The 15071-nt window shown below is 41.1% G+C and overlaps 1 protein-coding gene across 6 annotated transcripts in view; it reads left to right on the top strand.

Annotated features, from left to right (window-relative positions):
• Positions 1 to 7383: 7383 nt before the first annotated feature.
• Positions 7384 to 15071, top strand: part of Lrrc8d (leucine rich repeat containing 8 VRAC subunit D) — a 111267-nt gene continuing 103579 nt past the window's right edge. For 4 of the 6 annotated variants that reach the window (XM_058585077.1, XM_046461472.2, XM_046461478.2 and 1 more), the window contains exon 1: positions 7384 to 7515. The gene's annotated coding sequence lies outside the window, so the exon portion shown is untranslated. Of the gene's footprint in view, positions 7516 to 7938; positions 7964 to 8135; positions 8414 to 15071 lie in introns of those variants that run through there. The other 2 variants (XM_058585059.1, XM_046461464.2) reach the window with 2 other exon arrangements.

The raw sequence follows: 15071 nt of genomic DNA on the forward strand, positions 1-15071 counted from the left end.
TTATGGTTATTTTTCTGCAGATTTTTATGCCATTTCAACATTCAATTGGCAAAACTATAATTAAGACTACCACTTGTTATTTTATGTCACATCTGTGTTCTTTCATTCTCACTCAAACCTTTTATTTAGCCAGATTAGAATACATAGCAACCTCACTGCACAACATGACAGTTTTAAAGTAAATAATGTTAGGGGGAAAAATGAATGTTTAATCTACTCCAACTTATTCTTTTCACTCTTATGTTACTTTGCTTAAATATTTTCCTCAATAAGAATATAATTTAGGACTTTGGAATTACTGTTTTGTAATTTTGTCTGCTGGTTAATTCAGATAGATTATTTTCCCTCAAGGGAGACTAGGAAAATGGTAATGTTTGCCACTAGGTTTCTTCTCTTGCTATGTAAAATACTAGGTGCTATTTTAGGGACAGTTATGATTTAAAAACTGAATATGAATGCATTTTCTCAATTAACAAATATTCAGGGAAGAGCATGATATGGAAAATTCTCTTCCTGAGAAACTTTTTTGATGTTTGCTATTGATTAGAAATCTAAAATTAATTCATTAATTCGTTAATAATTGCTGACTTTTCCCTATATGCCAAATGCTAAACATTTTTCAAAATATATGGGGCATACAAGTAAGCAAAACAGATAAAATTTCCTGTCTACAAATGTCTTATATTCTAGCAGGGAGAAATAAGATATATATATATATATAACATAGCAAGTGCAGGGCCTGGATGTGCATGTCTGTAATTCTAGTGGCTCTGGAGGCTGAGGCCAGAGGAGGATCACAAGTTCAAAGGCAGACTCAGCAGCTTAGCAAGGCTCTAAGCAACTTAGTGAGAGAGATCCTGACTTGAAATAAAAATTTAAAAGTGCTGGAGATGTGGCTCAGTGGTTTTAAGGGCCCCTGGGTTCAATTCCTAGTACAAAACAAAACAAAACCAAAAAACAAAAACAAACAAAAAATCCTAGAGTGTGCTTACACAAACTAAAATGGCTATGACATTACTAGTTGACTTAATCTTATGGGATCACTATCAGTGGTCTGTTGTTGCCCCAAACAATGTTATAGCTTTATACCACTTATAAGACTATATTAAAAGGTAGAGCCAACTGTATTTCATGATTATTTAGATGTGGATTGCAAGAGAAAGAGTCAAGGATAACACCAGATCTTTTAGCCCAAGCAAGCATAAGGACAAAATTGCCACTTAGATAGGAAGAAAACTGTGGGACGCACAGGCAGAAACCACAAGTTCAGTTTTGATTATTTTAATTTTGAGATACCTATAAGATGTCTAAGTGGAATAAACCAATTAGCCAACTGGAAGCATAAATTGAAGCTCAGGAGAAGGACTGAGAACTGGAGATAGAAACATGGAGTTGGCCTAAAGAGGGAATTCAAAGCCCTATTAACTGGACAGGCTTATTGAAGGGAGTGAAATTTATATTTGAAATTCATATTCATATTTGGTGTTGTGGAAGGCTGCAGAAGGCAGACCACTAAAGAGGTAGGAGTGCTCAATGGTGTGAGATGCTGCTGAGGGGTCAATTAAGGACCAAGAATTGCTCACTGTATTTAGCAAAGTGGAAGTTTTCAATTACCTTGGCAAGATCAGCTTCAGTGATACTTTGAGAGTAAAAACCCTGATTTAATTGAGTTTAAGAGGAAAAGGGAAGACAGGAATTGGAGACAATAAGTATAGACAATTTTTTTTTTTGACATGCTGAAGTGCAAAAGTCAGAAGAGAAATGGGGTAGAGAAGGCAAGGTCAAAGGAAATTTTATTACTTAAAATAAGAGACAATGGGCTGGGGATATGGCTTCATGATACAGCACTTGCTTCACACATGTGAGGCCCTGAATTGAATCTCCAGCACTGCAAAAACAAACAAACAAAATGAGATACAGTCAGTTACAAGGCTGAGACAAGAAGATCCCAAGTCCAAGGCCAGCCTCAGCAACTTAGAGAGACCTTGTTGCAAAATAAAAAACATAAAGGACTGGGGATGTAGCTCAATGGTTGAGTGCTTCTGTGTTCAACCCGCAGTACCTCCTCAACAAGAGAAAGAGAAATGGCATCATTTTTTTTTTAAAGGTGATGATAAGAGAAAAATACACAGTCGAGTAGAGAGTGGACAATTGCTGCAGTTATCCACGGAGACTGGATGATTTCTAGTGCAAGTGCACTAACCAGCTTTTGATAAGCACACGGACAGTTTATTCATAGTAGTAGCAGGCAGGAAAGCAGAGTATGTGCATACAGCGTTGCAGGCAGTTGAATTTGGTGTCTCTATACACTTTCTTTTTATTTTTTTTTCTTAATTTAGTGTTAAGGGGGTATTTAATTCTACCAATGAAGAAGCAGGAACCTGCTCACCTAGATAGACAATCTGAATTTTACCACTCTACGAATTTATTTGAGAAAGCATGGATTCACTCCTTTCTTCTCATTCTGGTTAAGAATGTACCCTTAGTTTTTCTAGCTTAGATTATACCAACTTATTTCTAACTAGAGCAGTTTGGCAATTTCCTTCCTCTTTGGACTTTATGTTATGTCATATTTTCATGGGAAATTACCCCACACACTCTACCCAGTTCTATTTCTTCACAGTTTCTCCTCCATCCACCTGCTTTTCTCTACTCTGGTCTCCATCATTTTACTTTCCTCAGGTGTGAATAAGGGAGACAATTTGCTTCCTATCTCCATGGCTAAGAGTTTATATAAATCTAAGAAGCGACATGGTTTTAATTCTTCTAAAGAGAGAATAGGAACGAGAAGAAAGTTAGAAGTTGCACAAGGGAGGAAAGAAGATGAGAAGGATCTGCTTTATTATTTGCCTAGTTGAGCTTCTGCTAGTAATTCAAAGCATTCTACGTGCATTTCTTGCCCTTTTAAAATATGAAGGTGCTCTAGATATTGCACATTATGTTAGCTATGGTATTAGTACAGCCATAATAGATTCATGTGGCACACTTATCATATGTGGACATAATTATAATAGGTAATATTTAATGAGCTGTATATATTTTTCAGGCACTCGGCTAAGTCCTTTCCATATATTATTTCATTTAACCATTGCGTTTATACTAACCTGAGATATGTACTATTATCCCATTGTAGAGATGAAGAAACTAAGAGAGATGAGAGTAAGAGAGAGAACAATTTAAAATCCTTCAGCATTAATAACACTTTTTAAGCAAATATATTCTAAATTTGTTTGTGTAAGGTTAGCTGGTATATATCTAGCTTTAGCCTCTTTGCCCCAGGGCTATTTCTCACTTTATGAAGAAGTCATTGTGATATTATTAATAAGCTACCCCAGTGTATCTGGGACAAATTTATAAGTTTGATTTCTGCACAATCTTCAAAATGTTAATAAATTATTGGCATTTATATTGCTTATCATATGTTAGCAACTCTACTAGGTAATAGAAAAAGGAAGAATGCAAAATTATTCCTTCAAGGAGTTCTGTTTCTTCTCTACTAGAAATGTCAATTATTCATTAATTCATTCAATAAGTATTACTGAGAATCTTCAAGCATGTTAACTGCTATATAGAGTTCATGTAAGCACAAATCAACTTAGAATTATAATACTTGGAAAAAGAAGATGAGTAAATAATGGTCTGTATAATACATGGTTCTTTTAAACAGGTCTATGATTAAGTGCTTGGACTTTGACAGCAAGGCTGCTAGAATTAGAAGTCTAGCTCTACCACCTAAAGGCTGTGTGATCTTGACTATTTCCATAACCTAAGCCTTGGTTTGCCATCTACAGATTGAAGATACTTACTATCTATCTCATATAGTCACTGTGAAGACTGAAAATGACACAAGTATTTAGAACAGTGTGTGTATACTAGTTGTGTAACCACTGTGTATTAGCTATTGTTATTATTCTGATACAGATTTACCATGTGCAGGAACAGTTACTAATTCCTCACTATAACAACTCAGTAAAGGCAGTAGCTCCATATATTTTGTAAATTAGATCTTCCTCGAAGACTCGTTGTATTTCCTACACCCCTACCCCTATAGAAATGTCTGCATAGCCTCAGATCCCTTTTCTACCACACTTCTTAATTTTGAACCCAATGTCAGACCAATTATTTTCCTTTGTTGCCTATTTCCTTATAGTTTTCCTTACGTAAAAGGGAGAGGTGACAGGTTTTCTTATACGTTTTGTTTTTACATCTTAAACTATTAGAGATATTTTTCATTATTTGCTATGGCAGTTTTTTTCCCCCAAATGCTAGGGCTCCAACCTAGTGCTCCCATATGCTACACACCCCTAATCCCAATGATAGAGTTCAAAATAACTTTATATCTGCTATAGTCAGAATCCTTGTGTCCCCCCAAAATTTATTTGTTGAAATCCTAACTCCAAAAGTGATGGCATTAGGAGATGGAGCCCTTGGGAGGTCATGAAGACAGATCTCTCAGGAATGGGATTAGTGCCCTTACAAAAAAGGCCTAAGAAAGACCCATGCACACCTTCAACCTTGTGAGGACAGAAGTGAAAAGGCGCCCTCTATGAACCAGTCTGCCAGTGCTTTGATCTTGGACTTTCTAGCCTCCAGAACTGTAAGAAATAAATTTCTGTTGTTTCTTAGCCAACCAGTTTACAGTATTTGTTATAGCACACTGAAAAGCTAATGTCTTAAGTGATTTTTATTATGTTTCTGATTATCAAAATAATATGAGCTCAACATAAAAACAATTGGAATATACAGAACTTGGTAACAGAAAGTGAAAGGCCCTAGTAATCCTACATCCAGAAGCAACCACTATTAATAGCTTGTCATATATGCTTCCAGATTTCTTCTAGGCTTGAGTAACTATACATTTTAATACAAAAACAATGAGATCATACTCCTCAAATGATTCTACAGTTTCTTTTCATCTAGAAATTTTGGATATCCTTCCATGCAGGTCAAAGTGAATCTATCTTATTTTTGTTAATGGTAATTGAAGGCATCCTACAGATCTTGTATAATTTGCTTAAATAGTTATCTACTGGGATTTACTAAGATTTTTACACCATTACATGTTTCTACTATTATGAACAATATTCGGTAAACACAATTGAACATTTATTTTTGTACAAATATTTTTACATAATTTTTTGCACAAATATTCTCAACATATAAATTCCTAGATGTGGAATTGCCTGTTCAAAAATAACACACATACTTTATTATTATTATCATCACCATCATTATTTATACTGGAGATTGAACCTAGGGATACTTTATCACTGAACTACATCCCCAGGCCTTTATATTTTTTGAGACAAGATCTTGCTAAGTTGCTGAGGCTGGCCTTGAACTTGTGATCCTCCTGCCTCATCCTCCCAAGTCACTGGGATTACAAGCATGTGTCACCACATCTAACTAAAATACACATACTTCATTGACAATTCCCAAATTGTCTTCTTAAAAGGATTTGTCCAATTTACCTTCACATTCATAATGTGTGAGAATGCCTGTTTTTGACTGCTCTTCTTTCTTTCTTTTGAGATGGGGTCTCACTATGTTGCCCAAGCTGGACTCAAACTCCTGGTCTCAAGTCATTTTCCTGCCTCAGCCTCCCAAGAAGCTGGGACTACAGATGTGTGCCATCTTGCCTAGTTATACTTGAATGTTTTCTGAATATAATCTTTTCTTTTCTCAATTTATACCAATTTTGAATCCTTCCCCCTTTCGTTTTCCAAGTCTGGAGTTACAGTTTAAAACCCAGGGAAGATTGAAGAAAGTAGCAAAATACAGGAGAGTATTTTCACCAACAGCAAAATATTCTAAACTAACTATAATAGTGAGGTATGTTCAATCAAAATATCACATCACTAGTTAACAGTTTTAAAACTGTTAAACCTGAGACTATAATTAGATCACTTGCCATACACCCACTGCCCATGAACTTCCTCTTTGGCAGTGCGCATGGAATAGGAGAGGCTGTTGGTATGAGGATTAGGAAGGAAAGGGAGAAAGCAAGAGGAGGGCAGGGGGCTCCAAATCTGGTGACATCTTGTAACTAGCCAGGGGCAGCCCCTTGTGTATTCTGGACCTCTGCTTCATGCTTCTCTCTAAGACATTGCTCTTTACTCTTAGTGTCTGATGCCCAGATGCTCACCATCCAAGGGTGAGTCGAGTCTGTCGCCTCCATTTTCAAACCTTTTCTGACACCCTAGAAAAACCATTCTCCTCCATGCCTCACTATTTCTGACCCACACTTTCCTGACTACCTGTAACATTTTGTTTAGATTGCTTATTAACGAAATTTAGATCTGAGTAAATGTTGATTGAACGTTTGCTGACATGGAGAAATCTTAGTAGAGAGATGAGACTTCCCATTGTTTCCAGAAACATACGGGTTCAGATAAAAGGAGATATTTAAGTATTGGGCAAAATCATTTATTTCCTTTCAGCCAAATACTTCCAAACTTCTTTCTCCACCTAGGAACGACTGCAAAGGAACTTCAACCTTACGACAAAAATAAAAAGGAAAACAATCAAGTTGGAAAACACATATTATCACAGAACAATTTTTTCACCGCCTTCTTCATATGTAAGACAATTTTCTGTTGAAAGGGACTTGTGGAAAAGGGGCAGACTGAGATGAAATAAAAATCTGACTCCTAACATAGATTTAATAGCAGAGGCAGATCGGATGAAGCTGAGAAATTGTGTACGCAGAGATTCAGTTGCATGTGCCCCATATCCCAGGTAAGAACTTTCTACTTAAGAGTTGGAAGGTACTTAAATGACTTTTTATGTAATCCCGCACCCCCCAAGTCTTAACCCCCCAAGTCTTTTTGTTTACACAATCTGCTCCTTTGCAGAAAGGATGAAGCTTCCAGACCAAGCCTCGCTGCTGACAGAACAGACTGCCTGGCACCGAGCCCAGCCCAGGTGTGCATTTGATAGATCAGTATTACGCCGATAACGATATTCGACTGCCATTCTTCGCCCCTTGCACCTGCTGGATGTCTCAGTCTCCCGCCGACAGCCCCCGACCCCGGACCACCTCCCTGGCTCCCTGGGGTCAGCCCGAAGGCGCCCCCTTCAGAAGCGGCAGGACCCCCGGCGGGCGCGGCAATGCAAGCGGGGAAAGTGCTCGCAATCACATGGAGGCCCGGGCCCGCCCTATTGGCTGCGGCCGGGCCAGTCGCGACGCTCGCTGGCTGCGGTTGGTCCCAGAGCTGCAGCGCCTGCACCGGCCCGGAGTCCATGTTACGCTTTGTCTAATTCCCCTCGTTACAGAGTCATGTGCTGCTGCTCTCGTCGCCGCCGCTGCCGCCGCCCGTGGTGCCCCGGCTCCTCCGCCGCGCTTCGAGGTGGCAGCCGCGGGAGGGGCCGCGGGAGCAGGGTCCAGGGCGCCGCGCGCCTTCGCCGCTTCGGCGCGTCCCGGTGCAGCCGCCGCCCGCCGCAGGTGATGCCGCCACCTCCCGTCTCAGCATAAGCCGTGGCTCGGCGGCCGAGCTGCCTGGGCTGCCTCTCAAGGTTGGTACGCAACTCTTCGGGCCCCGAGGCTGCGAGGGAGGGCAAAGCGCAGGTGGAGCCGCGCTGGAACCCGAGCGCGCCAGCCCGGCGCAGGCGTCCTGCCTCCCTGTGCGCGGCCCCGCAGCCGGAGCGGAGGCTGCGGCCGGGAACTCGTTCGGGGACCGGCGAGGGGTGTCAGGGGGAGAGGGCGGCAAGCGGGGACGTGCTCCCGCCTCTGGCCGCCCAGGCCCGGGAGATTGTTCCGCTTTCGGGAGTCTGAGTGGCAGGCGACTCGGCTGCCGGCTGTGGGCCCTGAGGGAGGCGAGTGCCGACTGCTTCCCGGCGCGCGCGCTCCCTTCTCCGCCTCCTTCCGCCCAATCGGAGGAGCGGGAGAGCGGGTTACAGCTCCTTAGATTCATCCCGGAGGTGGGTGTTCAGTGTCTGGCCTTGTTGGCCGGGTGCCCAGAAGGTGAGCCCTTTAACTTCTCCAGAAACGCCTCCTCTCCGCCTCCGTCCCGCGCCGGGTGGGCCGAGCTGGGAGCCCCACGGGGTGGGGTGGGGAGGGGAGGTGAAGGCTCAGGCCCCGCCTCCCGCGTCTGGGGGAGGGAGCTGGGGCCGCAGGTGCACCCAGCCCGCCGCGGGCCGTCTCTGGGCTGAGTACCGGTATAATCCGCTTCTAGCTTGTTTGGAAGCGTGGGCTCTTGGGAGCGGGACTTGTGTTTGAATCTTATGCTGGGGCTTGGAAAGCAGGGAAATTGGGGTGCTTGCCCAGAGGACCATCGCCTCCGGTTAGTGGAGAGTTGATGGAGGCCACCCTCTTTTATTTGGGGTATATCTAGCAGATAAATGAGATTTTTTTTTTAATTAAAAAAAGCCATCTGCAGTGAAGAAGAACTGCTTCAGGTCGAGGGGAGGAGAGGTAGGTTCTTGCTGGAGAGGGAGAGGTGGGGTGTGAGGTCCCACTAGTTCTCACGCAGTTGGGGCGTGTGTGGCCAAAAATGGGGAGGTAGGGTTACGGGAAAGAAAAAACAAGCACGAAGAAGAGAAGAGCGGAGAAGGAGTATGTAGGAGGTTGGCAGAGTATTGGGGAATAAATATTGGGGAGTCCTAGCCAAGTGACCCAAGAGCCACTGGGTTCTTGGGTGCTGTTCCTTCGCAGATTTCCTCCTCCTTGACTTGAAAAATATTTTTTCATTGGGCAAGAAAGCTGTGAGGACATACTTTTGAAGAATGTAGAAGAGCTGACTTTTGGAATTTTTCCTTGGCAGCTTTAATAATAAAATTCCATTCAGGCATCATTTATTGAGCATCTGTTATGTCTTGTGCTGGACGCTGAGTCTGGACGTTTGTGGGAGTAGTGAGGGCTGTTAACTTAGTAAACAAACAAGGGCACAATCCACGTGCGGAGAATGACGGTGATTCAGATCTTTCTTCCCAAAGATTATGGTGTCTCTGCATCCTACAGACCTTTGAGAAGAATCCTGAGCCATAACCAGTAAATGGGGTCTTCAGACAGCATTTATGTTTACAGTCCATAAATACTGACTAAACGCCTACTGTCAGCTACGTCCGGTTTAGAGTTTTTGCTTTTCTGTCTTCACACGTATTGACTAAAACCCTGTTAAAATCCAAGTGTGATCTGGGCGTGGTGGCATATGCCTGTAATCCCACCAATTGAGAGGGCTGGGGTAGGAGGATTCCAAGTTCCAGGCAAGGCTAGCATCAGCAATTTAGCAAGGCCTAAATTTAGCAGTTTAGCTAGACCCTGTCTGAAAAAGGCTGGTTATGTGGCTCAGTGGTAGAGTGCCCCTGGGTTCAATCCCCAGTACACACACACATTTCTCTCTCTCTCTCTCTCTCTCTCTCTCTCTCTCTCTCTCACACACACACACACACACACACACACACACAAATGAGAGAAATTAAGTGGTTAAACTAAGATCTGGCAAAGTTGATTTGGAGTATTTGATTCTGCGTGGTATTTAGTAAGCTCTCTATAAAATAATAATTAGTCCATAAACCTGAAGAAAAAAATGACAAAAATCTTGAATTGTCATGGTTTAATTATACACTTGAACATTTTATCTTAGATTTGTCTAGTTTTTATTGAGGGTGTGTGTGTGTGTGTGTATACTTTGTTGATTGAAACTTAACGGATTAGAAGGTCGGAGAGGAAACTGTCCTCAAATAACCTGGTCCCCCCTCCCCCAGTCTCTTCCATTACCATGTGGAGTGTTGTATGATGCAACAAAGTATTGAGCCATAGTCACATCTTATTTTCTTCCTACTATTTTTCTCTAGCATTTAAAAAACTTGATCAAAACTTGGCCTTTTTTCCTCTTAATTTTAACATTGTGAAAAACTTTTTTGAAATCATTTTAGAAAATTCTAGTGTTTGTCATGTCCAAACAGTTAAATTGTTTTGTTAACCCTACTTTGGAAGTTAGATTTGATTCTATTCTCAGGACTATAGACAGATTGGAACATAAAAGGGCCAGAATTTTGTCAAAACTTTTTTATTTGTCATCACATATGTTCTTGAGTTTGTAGTTTGCAAGGGATTTCACTTCTTTATATCTGGACCTGATGTCTGATATTCTCAAAAAGACCAGTTAATATTTATTATTAGCAATAAGTAGGAAACTAGAGTGGCTGCTCTGGGTACTTAAGAAAGGAGAGGATTCTTGTGGTCACAGAGATAAGACAGGTACACATGGATGACAACACAAGTAAACAATTATAGTTGTTCTATAGTTCGGGGTGGTTTGGCGCCAGATGAAAATGGGAGTAAGGCTTAAATTTGAATTTACTTCAATAGTCCTTAGTGATGCAGTTCTCTCAAAAGCAAGGGTGAAGGAGCACATGTTAAGAGAAGCTTTGAGGTATGTCATAGGTTAAAAGCAATAAAGTAGTGGGGCCTAGTGGCGCATGCTTGTAATCTCAGTGGCTTGGGAGGCTGATGCAGGAGGATCACAATTTCAGAGCCAGCCCCAGCAATTTAGCAAGGCCTTAACAGCTGCAGGAGACCCTGTCTCTAAATAAAACATAAGAAAGGGGCTGGGTATGTGGCTCAGTGGTTAAGCGCCCCTCATTCCATCCCTAGTACCAAAAAAAAAAAAAAAGAAAAGAAAAAAAGGCAATAAAGTAGGTTTATCTGGCTGCAGCAGAAAATATGACTAATCTATTTAGTGGAAGACTTAACTACAAATCAGTGATGTTAATCATTTGCCTCAAGATCAGTGGTTCTCTACAAGGTGATTTTGCTTCCTACCAGATATTTGGCAATATCTGGAGGATTTGGGGTTTTCATAGCTAGGGGGCAAGTTCCACTGACTTTTAGGGAGTGGAGGACAATGCACAGGATAAACTCCCCTTCCACCCCCACCCTCCCCCCAAATGATCTTATCCAAAATGTTGATACTGCAGAGGTTGAAAAACTACCCTAGACAGTGAATGGGATGAATGCCACAGTGGCATTCTGCGAAGTGAAGTTATATCTCAGAACAGACCTTGAGGGGGGTCTTGATTTGTGAGGAAAAATTAAGGTTAGGAAGCCAGTGTAGGTAGGATACTTCTGCCATCCAAGTCCTAGTTGGAAGGAAGGGGCAGTTTTGAGACAGATTGCTGCTGATGAGCTGGTAAAGCAACACAATAATTGTGATAAGTGTGGAGTCATAGACTCAGAATTGGCATTTTAGAAGCCTAATCTAACTTCTTCTTTTTTTTTTTTTTTTTGTTACTGGGGATTGAACCCAGGGCCTTGAGCATGCAAGGCAAGCACTCTACCAACTGGGCTATATCCCCAGCCCCGCCTAATCTACCTTCTTTAGCACATTCTTTACACTTGCTAGGTAGCCTCTGTTTAAATGCCCTCAGGAACAAATGAATTCTCCTTACTGGAGACTTGCCATTACATCTTTGGACTCTTTGTGCTATTGTTATTATTTGAGCTGAAGACTGCCTTCTTGCAACTTCTGTTCCATTGATTCTATTCCTGTTGAGCTTCCCAATTCCACAAGACAGCCCTTTGAGTGCACAAAGACAGTATCAAGTCCCCTTCCCCTTAATTAGCTTTTCTTATGTAAAATGGTCCAAATTCTTGTCGCAGTCCTTTGTAGGACATGGTCTGCTCAGTTTGTCAGCATCTCTCATGGAGAGTCGAATTGAATAAAATAATTGAGACATGACTGGCCAGCAAAGAGCACAGTAGGTTAACTGTTCCCAGAAACCTAGACATAAATGTCTGCTTACTATGGTTTAAGTTGACAACTGCCTCCCTCCACAAGTTGCACCTAGTACAGATACAGGTATAAGTTATTGATAAGTTAAAACACCCAGATATATGTTGTATGAACTGTTGCATCCTGCATTCATTGGGCAACAAGTTTTGAGAAGTTGAGTGTTGTTGTTCCTTTTCAGTGTTATCCAATTTATTTCAGTCGAGTCTTAGAGATTTTTGAATTTTGGTTCTGCTTTCTAATTCTGTCCAAAAGAAGTGGAGGCCGGGTGTGGTGGTGCATGCCTGTTAACCTAGCAACTGCAGAGCCTGGACAGGAAGATCACAAGTTCAAAGCCAGCTTCAGTAACTTAGCAAGGCCCTAAGCAACCTGGTGAGACCCTATGTCAAAAGAAAAAAATTATAAAAGGGCTGGAGATGTGACTCAGTGATTAAGCGCCCCTTGTGTTAAATCCTTGGTAACCACCCCCTCAAAAAGAAGTAGGAGAATGGCTTTGCTGAAAACTTTGCAGTCAACTCATAGTATGTGAAACCTGATAGGCTGGGGCACTGCTGGTCCTGTTTGAGATTTGGGAGTTGCTGAGTGATGGAGGTGAGTTCCAAAAGTCCTTAGTTTGGAGGCTTTTGAGAAATCTGTTTTTGTGGTGGAGCCACGATGCATTTAGCTACCATGCATTTAGTGATGCTTGCACCTGAGATGCCATTTTGAAATTGTTTGAGTCTGCTGCAGGTTTCTGAAGTCTGTACTCCCTTCTCTGGGGTCTTTGTAATTCTGTTTGGACATCTGGAAGAGAGATTTTTTTTTTTTTTTTAAACAATTCTTATAATTTTTTTTTTTTTTTATAGTTGGAAACAACACTTTTATTTTTTTATTTTTATGTGGTGCTGGGGATCAAACCCAGCACCTTGCTCATGCTAGGCGAGCGCTCTGCTCTACTGCTGAGCCACAACCCCCATCCCCTGGAAGAGAGATTTTAATGTTTTATGCAAATCGGAAAAAAACTTGCCAAAACAGTTGCTTTTGAAATTTGTGAGAGGTAGAGAGGAAAACTGGCAAAACCAGGTGTGCACTTGGTTCCCACTCAGGCTGAGCTTTGTTTTCTTTTTGCCGATATGCTCAGAATACTTAATGACAGCTTTACATTGAGGGAAGGTGAGAGGATTGAAGCTTAGAAACAAATCTTTTTCCAGAGCTGGACTTTAACTCATCATTGGTTTTACTCATCTTCACTAAGGAGACATTAGGAATTATCATTCCCAGAGGTCCTTCGAGTCAGGCAGGTAAGAAATCCCATGTAATTTAATGCCAGGTTCTCCAAATGCTCTAGATCTGTCCAACAAACTATATTTAAATGAACTCCTTGGTGGCCATCCCACAGTGTTGAAGGAGTGCTAGCGTAAAATTCCAAATCTTAGATCCAATACATAACAGCCCCTTTTTTAGAAATGTCCATTGTTGGGGGCTGGGGTTATAACTCAGTGGTAGAGTGCTTGCCTAGCATGTGTGAAGCACTGGGTTCAATCCTCAGCACCATATTTAAAAAAAAAAAAAAAAGTAGTGCGTCCATCTACAACTAAAATAAATAATTAACAAATAAATAAGAGAACTGTCCATTTTACTCGATTCCTTGTTGGTGGATAAATCTGTCTTGATGGTTCATTCTGCTGGGTCTCACTTCTGTGCTAGGCCCCGTGGGAACCCTGCCTCTAATCCTCTGGAGGTGAAGGATATTCCTATGAGAAGAAGGGATGTTTTATGAATATATGAGTATGAGGAGGTTTCTTCAGGAGGAAAATAGCCAAAACTCTTTAGATATTATCCTGCAGTTTCAGAGACTGTGTCAAAATTGAAATTACCTTGGGGGACTGGCTTAGTGGTAAGAGCGCTTGCCTAGCATGTGTGAGGCACTGGGTTCGATTTTCAGCCCTGCATATAAATAAATGAATAAAATAAAGAACCATCAATGTCTAAAAATATATATTTAAAAAAATTGAAATCACCTTGGAACTAAGGATATATACCATTGCATCATTTTTTTAATAGAAAGGTAGAATATTATAGCTGTAAGGGATCAACCTTTGAATTTTATAAATGAAAAAATCCAGGCACAAGGAGGTGACGTGATTAATTTAAGTTCATACTAATCATTTCAGAGTGGGCATTAGAATCTGTCTGCCTTTTTAAAAAAAAAAAAAATTTAAAGAATTATCTGCTTGAGGTGTGTAAACATGAGGTCCCTCAGGTCTTATTTACATAATTGAACCAAAAGAAGGAGCACACAGTGGAATTTCTCCTTTTACAGATGACAATAAGCTTTTCTGGATTATGAAATATCTAACCAATAGGGATTTGCTCCAGGGAAACTACACTAGGATGCATTAGTCATCAGAAGATTTGTAGGTGCATTTCTTTGTGGGCAAATACAAGGTCAAGTATTAAGGGGATATTAGGAAATTCCGTAGGATGGTGTTTTGTTGAGAAAACTCAGGGAAGGGCTCTGAAAATACTTTCACAATGTTGTCTCAACTTGTTGAGGAGAAAATGGACAGGAAATGCTAATCTTCACCCAAAAGATTTGGAAAAAAACAGAAAACATAGTCTAATTCAGTTTCCATTGTACTGTGTTCAAAGTCATGGGCACTTCAGCTTAGGAAAGACTAATGTAATACCTTTAAGATTTGGATGTTCCTGCTGGAATGTAAGCTCCACAGGACAAGATCCATGCCTGTGTATTTCTCTGATAAAAACATTAGCATTTCCAATATCTGGAAGTAGTCAGCTAAGATGATATTGCCCCTGAAACTGCCAGATTAGGGACACAGGAAGCCTTCTTGATTGTTCACTGAATTCCAGTAAACCTAAATTATGGCATTTTAATTGCCTGCCTCCTTGTCTCCATGTTCTTAATACTCTTGTCAGTGTGGTGAAGGTAGGGACCTATCTGTCTTTTTCTCCTCTGGTTTTCTAATGCCATACACGGTACTCTCTCCCTTAGTATTTGTTACCTAAAGAAATGAAAATGTTTATTTTAAAGCTTTGTAAGACATGAATTCAGGGTGAATGCAATTGGTACCATATTGGTACTAATTCTTGTGAACAATGGGTGGTGTCAAACTCAGTCTGGGGATTATTTTTAAAATACATATGTCCAGACCCTTCCCCATGCCTGTGAAATCAGAATGAATCTCTGGAGATTCTGAAATTCTGGAGGCAGAGTTTTGTTTTGAAAAAAGTCCTTTCTCTTTCCAAATGATTCTGATATCCATCTAAAGCCGAAAACCAACATCTTTATGTTGTTATGCCAAAAGGCTACACAGTGACTGAAAACACCTTTAAAAA

This window comes from Marmota monax, unplaced genomic scaffold (assembly GCF_021218885.2).
Source record: "Marmota monax isolate L192 unplaced genomic scaffold, Marmota_monax_Labrador192_F-V1.1 WCK01_AAM20220418_F8-fsc00070, whole genome shotgun sequence".
Lineage (NCBI taxonomy): Eukaryota > Metazoa > Chordata > Mammalia > Rodentia > Sciuridae > Marmota > Marmota monax.